This window comes from Pseudophryne corroboree, chromosome 5 (genome assembly GCF_028390025.1).
Source record: "Pseudophryne corroboree isolate aPseCor3 chromosome 5, aPseCor3.hap2, whole genome shotgun sequence".
Classification (NCBI taxonomy): Eukaryota; Metazoa; Chordata; class Amphibia; order Anura; family Myobatrachidae; genus Pseudophryne; species Pseudophryne corroboree.
Genome location: NC_086448.1, coordinates 781,308,748 through 781,319,279, shown reverse-complemented (window position 1 = coordinate 781,319,279; position 10,532 = coordinate 781,308,748). Strand labels below are relative to the sequence as shown.

At 44.8% G+C, this 10,532-nt stretch overlaps 2 pseudogenes; one reads left to right on the top strand and one right to left on the bottom strand.

Moving 5' to 3' along the window:
• Positions 1-6,371: 6,371 nt before the first annotated feature.
• LOC134931473 (5S ribosomal RNA) lies at positions 6,372-6,490 on the bottom strand (annotated as a pseudogene).
• Positions 6,491-8,428: 1,938 nt separating this feature from the next.
• Positions 8,429-8,547, top strand: LOC134931472 (5S ribosomal RNA; annotated as a pseudogene).
• The last annotated feature ends 1,985 nt before the right edge of the window (positions 8,548-10,532 follow it).

Sequence of the window (10,532 nt, the reverse complement as noted above, 5' to 3'; positions counted from 1 at the left end):
CAGGACCCCACAAGGTCCTTTGGGGAGACAGAGAGAGAGTATGCCAGCACACACCACAGCGCTATATAACCCAGGGATGTACACTATAATGAGTGATTTTTCCCCTATAGCAGCTTATATACACAGTATTGCGCCTAAATTTATGTGCCCCCCCTCTCTTTTTTACCCCTAAAGTCTGGAACTGCAGGGGAGAATCTGGGGAGCGTCCTTACAGCGGAGCTGTGAAGAGAAAATGGCACTGGTGTGCTGAGGAAGATAGCCCCGCCCCCTCAGCGGCGGGCTTCTCCCGCGTTTTTAAATGTATAATGGCGGGGGTTAATGCACATATACAGTTTATTAGACTGTATTATGTGCTATTTGCCAAGTAAGGTAATCAAATTGCTGCCCAGGGCGCCCCCCCCCCCCAGCGCCCTGCACCCATCAGTGACTGGAGTGTGTGGTGTGCAGAGGGAGCAATGGCGCACAGCTGCAGTGCTGTGCGCTACCTTAATGAAGACCGGGGTCTTCAGCCGCCGATTTTCAACTTCTCTTCGGTTCTTCTGGCTCTGCAAGGGGGACGGCGGCGCGGCTCTGGGACCGGACGACCGAGGACTGGGCCTGTGTTCGATCCCTCTGGAGCTAATGGTGTCCAGTAGCCTGAGAAGCCCAAGCTAGCTGCAAGCAGGTAGGTTCGCTTCTCTCCCCTCAGTCCCACGTAGCAGTGAGTCTGTTGCCAGCAGATCTCACTGAAAATAAAAAACCTAACAAATACTTTCTTTTCTAGGAGCTCAGGAGAGCCCCTAGTGTGCAACCAGCTCGAGCCGGGCACAGATTCTAACTGAGGTCTGGAGGAGGGGCATAGAGGGAGGAGCCAGTGCACACCAGATATAGTACCTAATCTTTCTTTTAAGAGTGCCCAGTCTCCTGCAGAGCCTGTCTATTCCCCATGGTCCTTACGGAGTACCCAGCATCCACTAGGACGTCACAGAAAATACTGTTGCTGTTATGTTATATGCTCCATTTTTCAGATCTGTATAGAGCAGCGGTAATCGTTGCCATGGTGAAGGGAGCACGATAGTGAGTCACAGTTTGTGACGTAACTTATTCTGTGCCGCCGGCCGGGTGTTTAGTCCCTTTTCCGGGGATGGCGTTCACATGGTGGGATGTTTGAAAGGTAACTTCACTTCTCTATCTTGTTTAGCCTGATGACAGTGCAATAAACTAAGCACTGTAACGTTGCTGACCACATGCTGCTGTAGAGTCGTTTTTCCAGTATCAGGAGTGCAACACTTACAGTACTTGTATGTATGCTACCAATTGTGAGGGCACCAGATCTATTATGGAAGCAGGGGGGAGAGCCGGACTTTCTGTATAATTATATATATATATATATATATATATATATATAGATCCGGAATAACGGCGGCACTCACGGCATACAATGAAGAGGCAGACGCAAGTCTGATATCAACGTTTCAATGTTTAGTAAAACATCCTGACGAAAATGTTTTACTAAACATTGAAACGTTGATATCAGACTTGCGTCTGCCTCTTCATTGTATGCCGTGAGTGCCGCCGTTATTCCGGATCTATTATTGGACACCGCATCTGCTGTAACCACTGGAAGGCACCGGCTATTTCATCCTGCTTCAACCCCAGCTGAGGACTCTGGGAGTGCCGTGCTATATGCTTCGATATATATATATATATATATATATATATATATTTTAAATTTGTATATTGTATTACCATAGATTATATATCCCTCAAGTATATATGATTAATGAATGCATTATTACATTGCACAGTGTAATATTATATTAGCAATGACACATTATTAATAATATATATTTCAAGGGCTATAATCTATAGTTATAACCATATATTAAACAGATTATATATCTTAAACAGATACATTACAATTAACCGCTGATAATTATACAAGAGATTGACAAAAAAAAGATGAGACGTGAGACGGAACAATGCAGAAGAGCTGAAGGCCGCTATTGAAGCATCCGGGTCTTCCATAACACCTCAGCGGTGTCAGAGGCTGATAGAATCCATGCCACGCCGCACTGATGCAGTAATTCATGCAAAAGGGGCCCAAGCCAAGTACTGAGTACATATGCATGATTGTACTTTTTAGAGGGCCGACATTTCTGTATTTAAAATCCTTTTTTTTATTGATTTGATGTAATATTTTAATTTTCTGAGATTTGGGGTTTTCTTAAGCTGTAAGACACAATCATCAAAATAATAACAAATAAAGGCTTGAAATATCTCACTTTGCATGTAATGAGTCTATATAATATATTAGTTTCACGTTTTAAGTTGAATTACTGAAATAAATGAACCTTTGCACGATATTCTAATTTTCTGAGTTTCACCTTTATCTGGAGTGAATATACAGGAAATCATTGAAAACAAACTGATTTCCCCAACAGCACAGACCAGTAGTTCTCAAACTTTTTTGAATCACGGCGCCCTAGAGTATTAGATAAATAACCCTACCCAGTTAATTATCCTTTTAATTTATTGCAGGAAGCATTGGGTTACTAAGAAGAAATCATTTTAACATGTTTGTGTAAGGTAGATTCCACTTTATAATATAAACATACTACTTTTTGCTAGGGAAGTAGATGGGAGTCAGGAGGGAGCCCTGCTCTCACAGGACTCTAGGGAACCTCCCTGAAATCCAGGAGTCTCCCAGGCAGGAGAGCAGGCATGTATCAATAAAGTATTGTCAAATTAGAGCGCAAGCAGTTGTGGCACCACAAATGCCAGCATGCACTGACACGCCATGCATGAGTATTTTGGCATGCTAAAACAAGTAGAACTACTAGTCCTAGCATGCACCTGCCTGACAGTGGAAGTCATTCATAATGCCACAAGTGAGCCCTACACGTGCTGCCACTGTACTAATTCAATAGATTGCAGTGCCCATTTTAGATCAATAATTAGCTTTAGAAGTTTTGCAAACCACAAGATATTGGACGCGGTTTTGAATTCATGCCTCTGGACCACAGGAGAGCAAATACTTTTTGTTGAAGCTGAAATAACGGGGGTGATTGAGACCTCGCTGGGCTGCTAACTTTGCTGTCCTGTGTTCAGATAGTCGCCGCCCCATGGGGAGTGTAAATTCGCCCGTGCAAGTGTGCGATCCTATGTATACGCCGAGCTGCAAAAATCCACTGTGTGTAGTCTCTGTGCAGCTCAGGACTTACTACTTCAGTTTGATCAGAAGAGGCTGATCGGGGCCGGAGCTAACGTCACACACCCACCCTGAAAACGCTTGGCCACGCCTGCGTTTTTCCGGACACTCCCAGTAAATGGCCAGTTGCCACCCGCAAACGTCCTTTTCCTATCAATCACCTTGCAAATGCCCGTGCTTTTCGCACCATCCTGTTGCTGACTGGCGATGTCCTTTGTTTCTGTCCGACACACGTGCGCATTGTGGTGAAATCAGGTCTGAATCAGGCCCAACATCCGATGTGTTATAGTATGAAAACCACAAAAATAATCCCTCAAGTTCTTATATTTTCTCTACTGAACAGTTTGTTTAGAATTTCCTTTGCATAGTGTCCTCTCTCATAATGCTTTGTATGGTCAGAATAACATCTGTAACAGTCCCCTTGTACAGTATGTGCAGTATCTGGATGCTGCATACCAGGGGACAGGGGCAGTTGGTGTGCCGGGATGCTGGACCGAATTCCATATGGCTGGTCCGGGGTCCCCTCATTGGCTGGTCGTTACCCCCTATGCAGGACGCAAGCCGCAGCCGCGATCACGGCAGCCGGTCAGCATTAAGTAAAGCTTCTGCACATGCATAGAAGCACAGTGAAGCATTTAAAAAATGGCCGCCGTCGGAGCTGCTGCGCATGCGTAGCTGCTCCGACGGCGGACATTTTTTAAATGCTTCACAGAACTTCTGCGCATAAGCTTCACTTAACGCTGTCGTGATGGTAGATGCTGTGATCGCGGCTGTGACTGATGGCCTGCAGTGGCAGCAGCCTGCTTAGGGAGTGACAATAGCGGCTGCAGCTGGCAGCCTGCATAGGGGGTGACGGCCAGCCAATGAGGGCTGTGTTTTTTATGTGATTTAAGATTAACTATAAATATATGTTTGCTGCAGAGTGACGGCCAGCCAATGAGTGGCAACATTACTGACGGCTCCGCCTCCCGCCAGCGGCATCACGTGTTCCGCCTCCCCTTCAGCCCCTCCATCACACTGAACAAAGGAGCGTCTCCTGATAAAACTTGGACGTGGCAACCAGCTAATTCTGACTGTGTCACACACCAGGGGCAATATTTACTAATATTCGTGTTTTGGCCGTTTTGAAGGGTGTTTGAACTCGAATGGTATCGGGTGCATTTTACTGCAACTTTTTGAATCCTGATACGATCATTTACTAAGCTGCCGAGTTTTGCACAATCGTTTTTTCCGATGTCGATGTGATTCGTAATATCAGGCAGTGTCTTACGGAGTGATGAGTAAAACACTGCCTGAAAAAACACAAGGAATCCCGGCCGGATCTTTGAGATCCGTGCAGGGCTTCATTGTGTACCTTAAAAAATAAGATTTTACTCACCGGTAAATCTATTTCTTGTAGTCCGTAGTGGATGCTGGGAACTCCGTAAGGACCATGGGGAATAGACAGGCTCCTCAGGAGACTGGGCACTCTAAAAGAAAGATTAGGTACTATCTGGTGTGCACTGGCTCCTCCCACTATGACCCTCCTCCAGACCTCAGTTAGGATACTGTGCCCGGAAGAGCTGACACAATAAGGAAGGATTTTGAATCCCGGGTAAGACTCATACCAGCCACACCAATCACACCGTATAACTCGTGATACTACACCCAGTTAACAGTATGAAATATAACTGAGCCTCTCAACAGATGGCTCAACAATAACCCTTAGTTAGGTAATAACTACATACAAGTATTGCAGACAATCCGCACTTGGGATGGGCGCCCAGCATCCACTACGGACTACGAGAAATAGATTTACCGGTGAGTAAAATCTTATTTTCTCTGACGTCCTAGTGGATGCTCGGAACTCCGTAAGGACCATGGGGATTATACCAAAGCTCCCAAACGGGCGGGAGAGTGCGGATGACTCTGCAGCACCGAATGAGAGAACTCAAGGTCCTCCTCAGCCAGGGTATCAATTTTGTAGAATTTAGCAAACGTGTTTGCCCCTGACCAAGTTGCAGCTCGGCAAAATTGTAAAGCCGAGACCCCTCGGGCAGCCGCCCAAGATGAGCCCACTTTCCTCGTGGAATGGGCTTTTACTGATTTAGGATGCGGCAATCCAGCCGCAGAATGCTCCAGCTGAATTGTGCTACAAATTCAGCGAGCAATAGTCTGCTTAGAAGCAGGAGCACCTATTTTGTTGGGTGCCTACAGGATAAAAAGCGAGTCAGTTTTCCTGACTCCAGCCGTCCTGGAAATATAAATTTTTAAGGCCCTGACTACGTCCAGTAACTTGGAATCTTCCAAGTCCCTAGTAGCCGCAGGCACTACAATAGGTTGGTTCAAGTGAAAAGCTGATACCACCTTAGGGAGAAACTGGGGACGAGTCCTCAATTCTGCCCTATCCATATGGAAAATCAGATAAGGGATTTTACATGACAAAGCCGCCAATTCTGACACACGCCTGGCCGAAGCCAAGGCCAATAACATGACCACTTTCCACGTGAGATATTTCAAATCCACAGTTTTAAGTGGCTCAAACCAATGTGATTTTAAGAAACTCAACACCACGTTGAGATCCCAAGGTGCCACAGGAGGCACAAAAGGGGGCTGAATATGTAACACTCCCTTTACAAATATCTGAACTCCAGGCAGTGAAGTGGTAAAGGGTAGGGTTGAGGATGCCGCACAAGACTAAGTGAGATTAAGTAAATATGTAATTGATATGTGTTTCCAAGAAAACCGACGAACCAGAAAAGCTTCCGGAATTGATCACCATCTACCATTGAACAGAAAAAGGTTCTTTTTTAGGTAGAAAAAAGAGAGGGTGATTGTCGATGGTGCTCCCATGGGTCTATTACATAGGTAATAAAGACAGGAGAGAAAGGAAAAAAGTGACCCTTGTTGGGAGCACTCCCTCTTGGAAACAACTATGATAGAAATTATGTATAGTGTATTGGATATTAAAACGTAACCTTTAATTTTAATGAATAATATGGGAGTACACACAAAAAATGTTTAAAAGATGATTAAATAATTTGAATCGTAAATTCGGGAATGCAACTGTGAACATAAGGATGAAAAAAACATTAAATAAAAGGCAAACGTGCGGCACAAGTTACGGCAAAACCAAGAGATTTACCCGCCAGGTGTTGATTACTGCAGTAGGTGCAATAGCAAAGGTATTGCCTTCAAACTTGACCTACAACACCTGGTATTCCTTAGTGGTCAACCACCTAAGTACTGACCAGGCCCAACACCGTATTGCTTCCAAGATCGGACGAGATTGGGCATGTACGGTGTGGTATGGTAGTAGATTTAAAGTTAATGAAGCAAAAACCTATAATGGGTATGCAGTTGTTGAATCCACCACAAGGCTGGTTGTGAAATGGGCAAAAAGTCTCTTAAAAAAGAGACCTATATTTAACCATCATTGCACCAAGGTGTATTCCAAATGTATAGGTATACAGAGGTTTTAAATCATATGGTCAACCGATTTTGCCAAAAATAGCCGCCAATATGTTGCTTATATTTGTGCTATGCAACATTGATCCCAGAGGATTTTTCACATGTAGTAGGGCAATAGTGGACCCTAGTTATTCTGATGACATGCCAGCCAAATTTTTGAAATATCAAAACATGAATGTGTTGCAAGTATAGTTAGTACTGAAAATGCAAAAGGTCCTGAGCAATACACCATACTCCCCCTCCCCCTTCACACAGCGTATGGGGCAGGAAATGGGAATGCACCAGAAACCATGTATTCAGCTAAAACGACAGATTGGCAGGAGTGGATAGATAATTAGGGAATAAATCTCAAGAGACGTGATCTCCACTATCCACACTAAGGCTAACTAATTCATTAGAGCCTGAAATGTCAATTACTGTCTTGATTGCAGTCTGTAAATAATTGTACTTGCAGTATAGAAGCACACAAATAGTATTGTATGTGCTGTATGTCCACAGTGAGTCAAATAGGAGTTGTGAAACAAAATGTGAAAAAAAACCCAATTGTCAAAGTGAAAGGTGGATTGTTGCTGATTGTATATAACTTCATCAGCAACAGAGTGATACTAAGAAGTATCAAAATTGTTTCTTTATATGTATAGCACCTAACAGCAGCAGTTTGTAATATACAATTAAAGGATTGAATGAAATAAATAAAACTTTTTGCCTTATTATAGAAGCGGCATAAATTTGCCTGAATGAGACCGATGCACACAGTGTTTAATTACAGTTGTGCGTGGCTGGAGAGCGGGAGACAGAATAAAAATGCAGGATATATGTGGAGAGATACTTGCAGACGCCTGTGCGTGTGTCCTGCTGTTTTGATGCCGCTGACAGCTCGACGTGACGAGCTGTGTGTCTAAGCGGCTCCCCTGGTCTCCTCTCCTGCCGATGCCGCTGACAGCTCGGCGTGACGAGCCGTGTGTCTAAGCGGCTCTCCTGGTCTCCTCTTCTGCCGGTCTCCTGGTCACGTGAGCGCACTCACCGTGACCTCGTTCACCTCCCAACGTACGTTTCACAGGATGCTTGTTCACGGGTAGTGTGACACTTTGACAATTGGGTTTTTTTTCACATTTTGTTTCACAACTCCTATTTGACTCACTGTGGACATACAGCACATACAATACTATTTGTGTGCTTCTATACTGCAAGTACAATTATTTACAGACTGCAATCAAGACAGTAATTGACATTTCAGGCTCTAATGAATTAGTTAGCCTTAGTGTGGATAGTGGAGATCACGTCTCTTGAGATTTATTCCCTAATTATCTATCCACTCCTGCCAATCTGTCGTTTTAGCTGAATACATGGTTTCTGGTGCATTCCCATTTCCTGCCCCATACGCTGTGTGAAGGGGGAGGGGGAGTATGGTGTATTGCTCAGGACCTTTTGCATTTTCAGTACTAACTATACTTGCAACACATTCATGTTTTGATATTTCAAAAATTTGGCTGGCATGTCATCAGAATAACTAGGGTCCACTATTGCCCTACTACATGTGAAAAATCCTCTGGGATCAATGTTGCATAGCACAAATATAAGCAACATATTGGCGGCTATTTTTGGCAAAATCGGTTGACCATATGATTTAAAACCTCTGTATACCTATACATTTGGAATACACCTTGGTGCAATGATGGTTAAATATAGGTCTCTTTTTTAAGAGACTTTTTGCCCATTTCACAACCAGCCTTGTGGTGGATTCAACAACTGCATACCCATTATAGGTTTTTGCTTCATTAACTTTAAATCTACTACCATACCACACCGTACATGCCCAATCTCGTCCGATCTTGGAAGCAATACGGTGTTGGGCCTGGTCAGTACTTAGGTGGTTGACCACTAAGGAATACCAGGTGTTGTAGGTCAAGTTTGAAGGCAATACCTTTGCTATTGCACCTACTGCAGTAATCAACACCTGGCGGGTAAATCTCTTGGTTTTGCCGTAACTTGTGCCGCACGTTTGCCTTTTATTTAATGTTTTTTTCATCCTTATGTTCACAGTTGCATTCCCGAATTTACGATTCAAATTATTTAATCATCTTTTAAACATTTTTTGTGTGTACTCCCATATTATTCATTAAAATTAAAGGTTACGTTTTAATATCCAATACACTATACATAATTTCTATCATAGTTGTTTCCAAGAGGGAGTGCTCCCAACAAGGGTCACTTTTTTCCTTTCTCTCCAGGCAGTGAAGCCAGTTCTTTCTAGAAGAAAATCGACAGAGCCGAAATCTGGACCTCAATGGAACCCAATTTTAGGCCCATAGTCACCCCTGACTGTAGGAAGTGCAGAAAACGACCCAGCTGAAATTCCTCTGTTGGGGCCTTCCTGGCCTCACACCACGCAACATATTTTCGCCAAATACGGTGATAATGGTTTGCGGTTACTTCTTTCCTGGCTTTTATCAGCGTAGGAATGACTTCTTCCGGAATGCCCTTTTCCTTTAGGATCCGGAATTCAACCGCCATGCCGTCAAACGCAGCCACGGTAAGTCTTGGAACAGACAGGGCCCCTGCTGTAGCAGATCCTGTCTGAGCGGTAGAGGCCATGGGTCCTCTTCTTGGCCCATCCGGAACCACGAGTATCGTTCTTACTCCTCGTTTTCTTATTATTCTCAGTACCTTTGGTATGAGAGGCAGAGGAGGGAATACATAAACCGACTGGTACACCCACGGTGTCACTAGAGCGTCCACAGCTATTGCCTGATGGTCCCTTGACCTGGCGCAATATCTAGTTTTTTGTTTAGGCGGGACGCCATCATGTCCACCTGTGGCCTTTCCCAACGGTTTACCAACAGTTGGAAGACTTCTGGATGAAGTCCCCACTCTCCCGGGTGTAGGTCGTATCTGCTGAGGAAGTCTGCTTCCCAGTTGTCCACTCCCGGAATGAACACTGCTGACAGTGCTAAGACGTGATTTTCCGCCCATCGGAGAATCCTTGTGGCTTCTGCCATCGCCATCCTGCTTCTTGTGCCGCCCTGTCGGTTTACATGGGCGACTGCCGTGATGTTGTCTGATTGGATCAGTACCGGCTGGTTTTGAAGCAGAGGCCTTGCCAGACTTAGGGCATTGTAAATGGCCCTTAGTTCCAGAATATTTATGTGTAGGGACGACTCCTGACTTGACCAAAGTCCTTGGAAATTTCTTCCCTGTGTGACTGCCCCCCAGCCTCGAAGGCTGGCATCCGTGGTTACCAGGACCCAGTCCTGTATGCCGAATCTGCGGCCCTCTTGAAGATGAGCACTCTGCAGCCACCACAGTAGAGATACCCTGGTCCTTGGAGACAGGGTTATCAGCCGATGCATCTGAAGATGCGATCCCGACCACACTGAAAGGTTCTTGCATGGAGCCTGCCGAATGGAATTTTGCTTCGTAAGAAGCTACCATTTTTCCCAGGACTCGTGTGCAATGATGCACCGATACCTGTTTTGGTTTCAGGAGGTCTCTGACTAGAGATGACAGCTCCTTGGCTTTCTCCTGCGGGAGAAACACTTTTTTCTGTTCTGTGTCCAGAACCATCCCCAGGAACAGTAGGCGTGTGGTAGGAACCAGCTGTGTCTTTGGAATGTATAGAATCCATCCGTCCTGTTGTAGCACTTCCCGAGATAGTGCTACTCCGACCAACAACTGCTCCTTGGACCTCGCCTTTATAAGGAGATCGTCCAAGTACGGGATAATTAAAACTCCCTTTTTTCGAAGGAGTATCATCATTTCTGCCATTACCTTGGTAAAGACCCTCGGTGCCGTGGACAGTCCAAACGGCAGTGTTTGGAATTGGTAATGGCAATCCTGTATCACAAATCTGAGGTACTCCTGGTGAGGATGGTAAATGGGGACATGTAGGTAA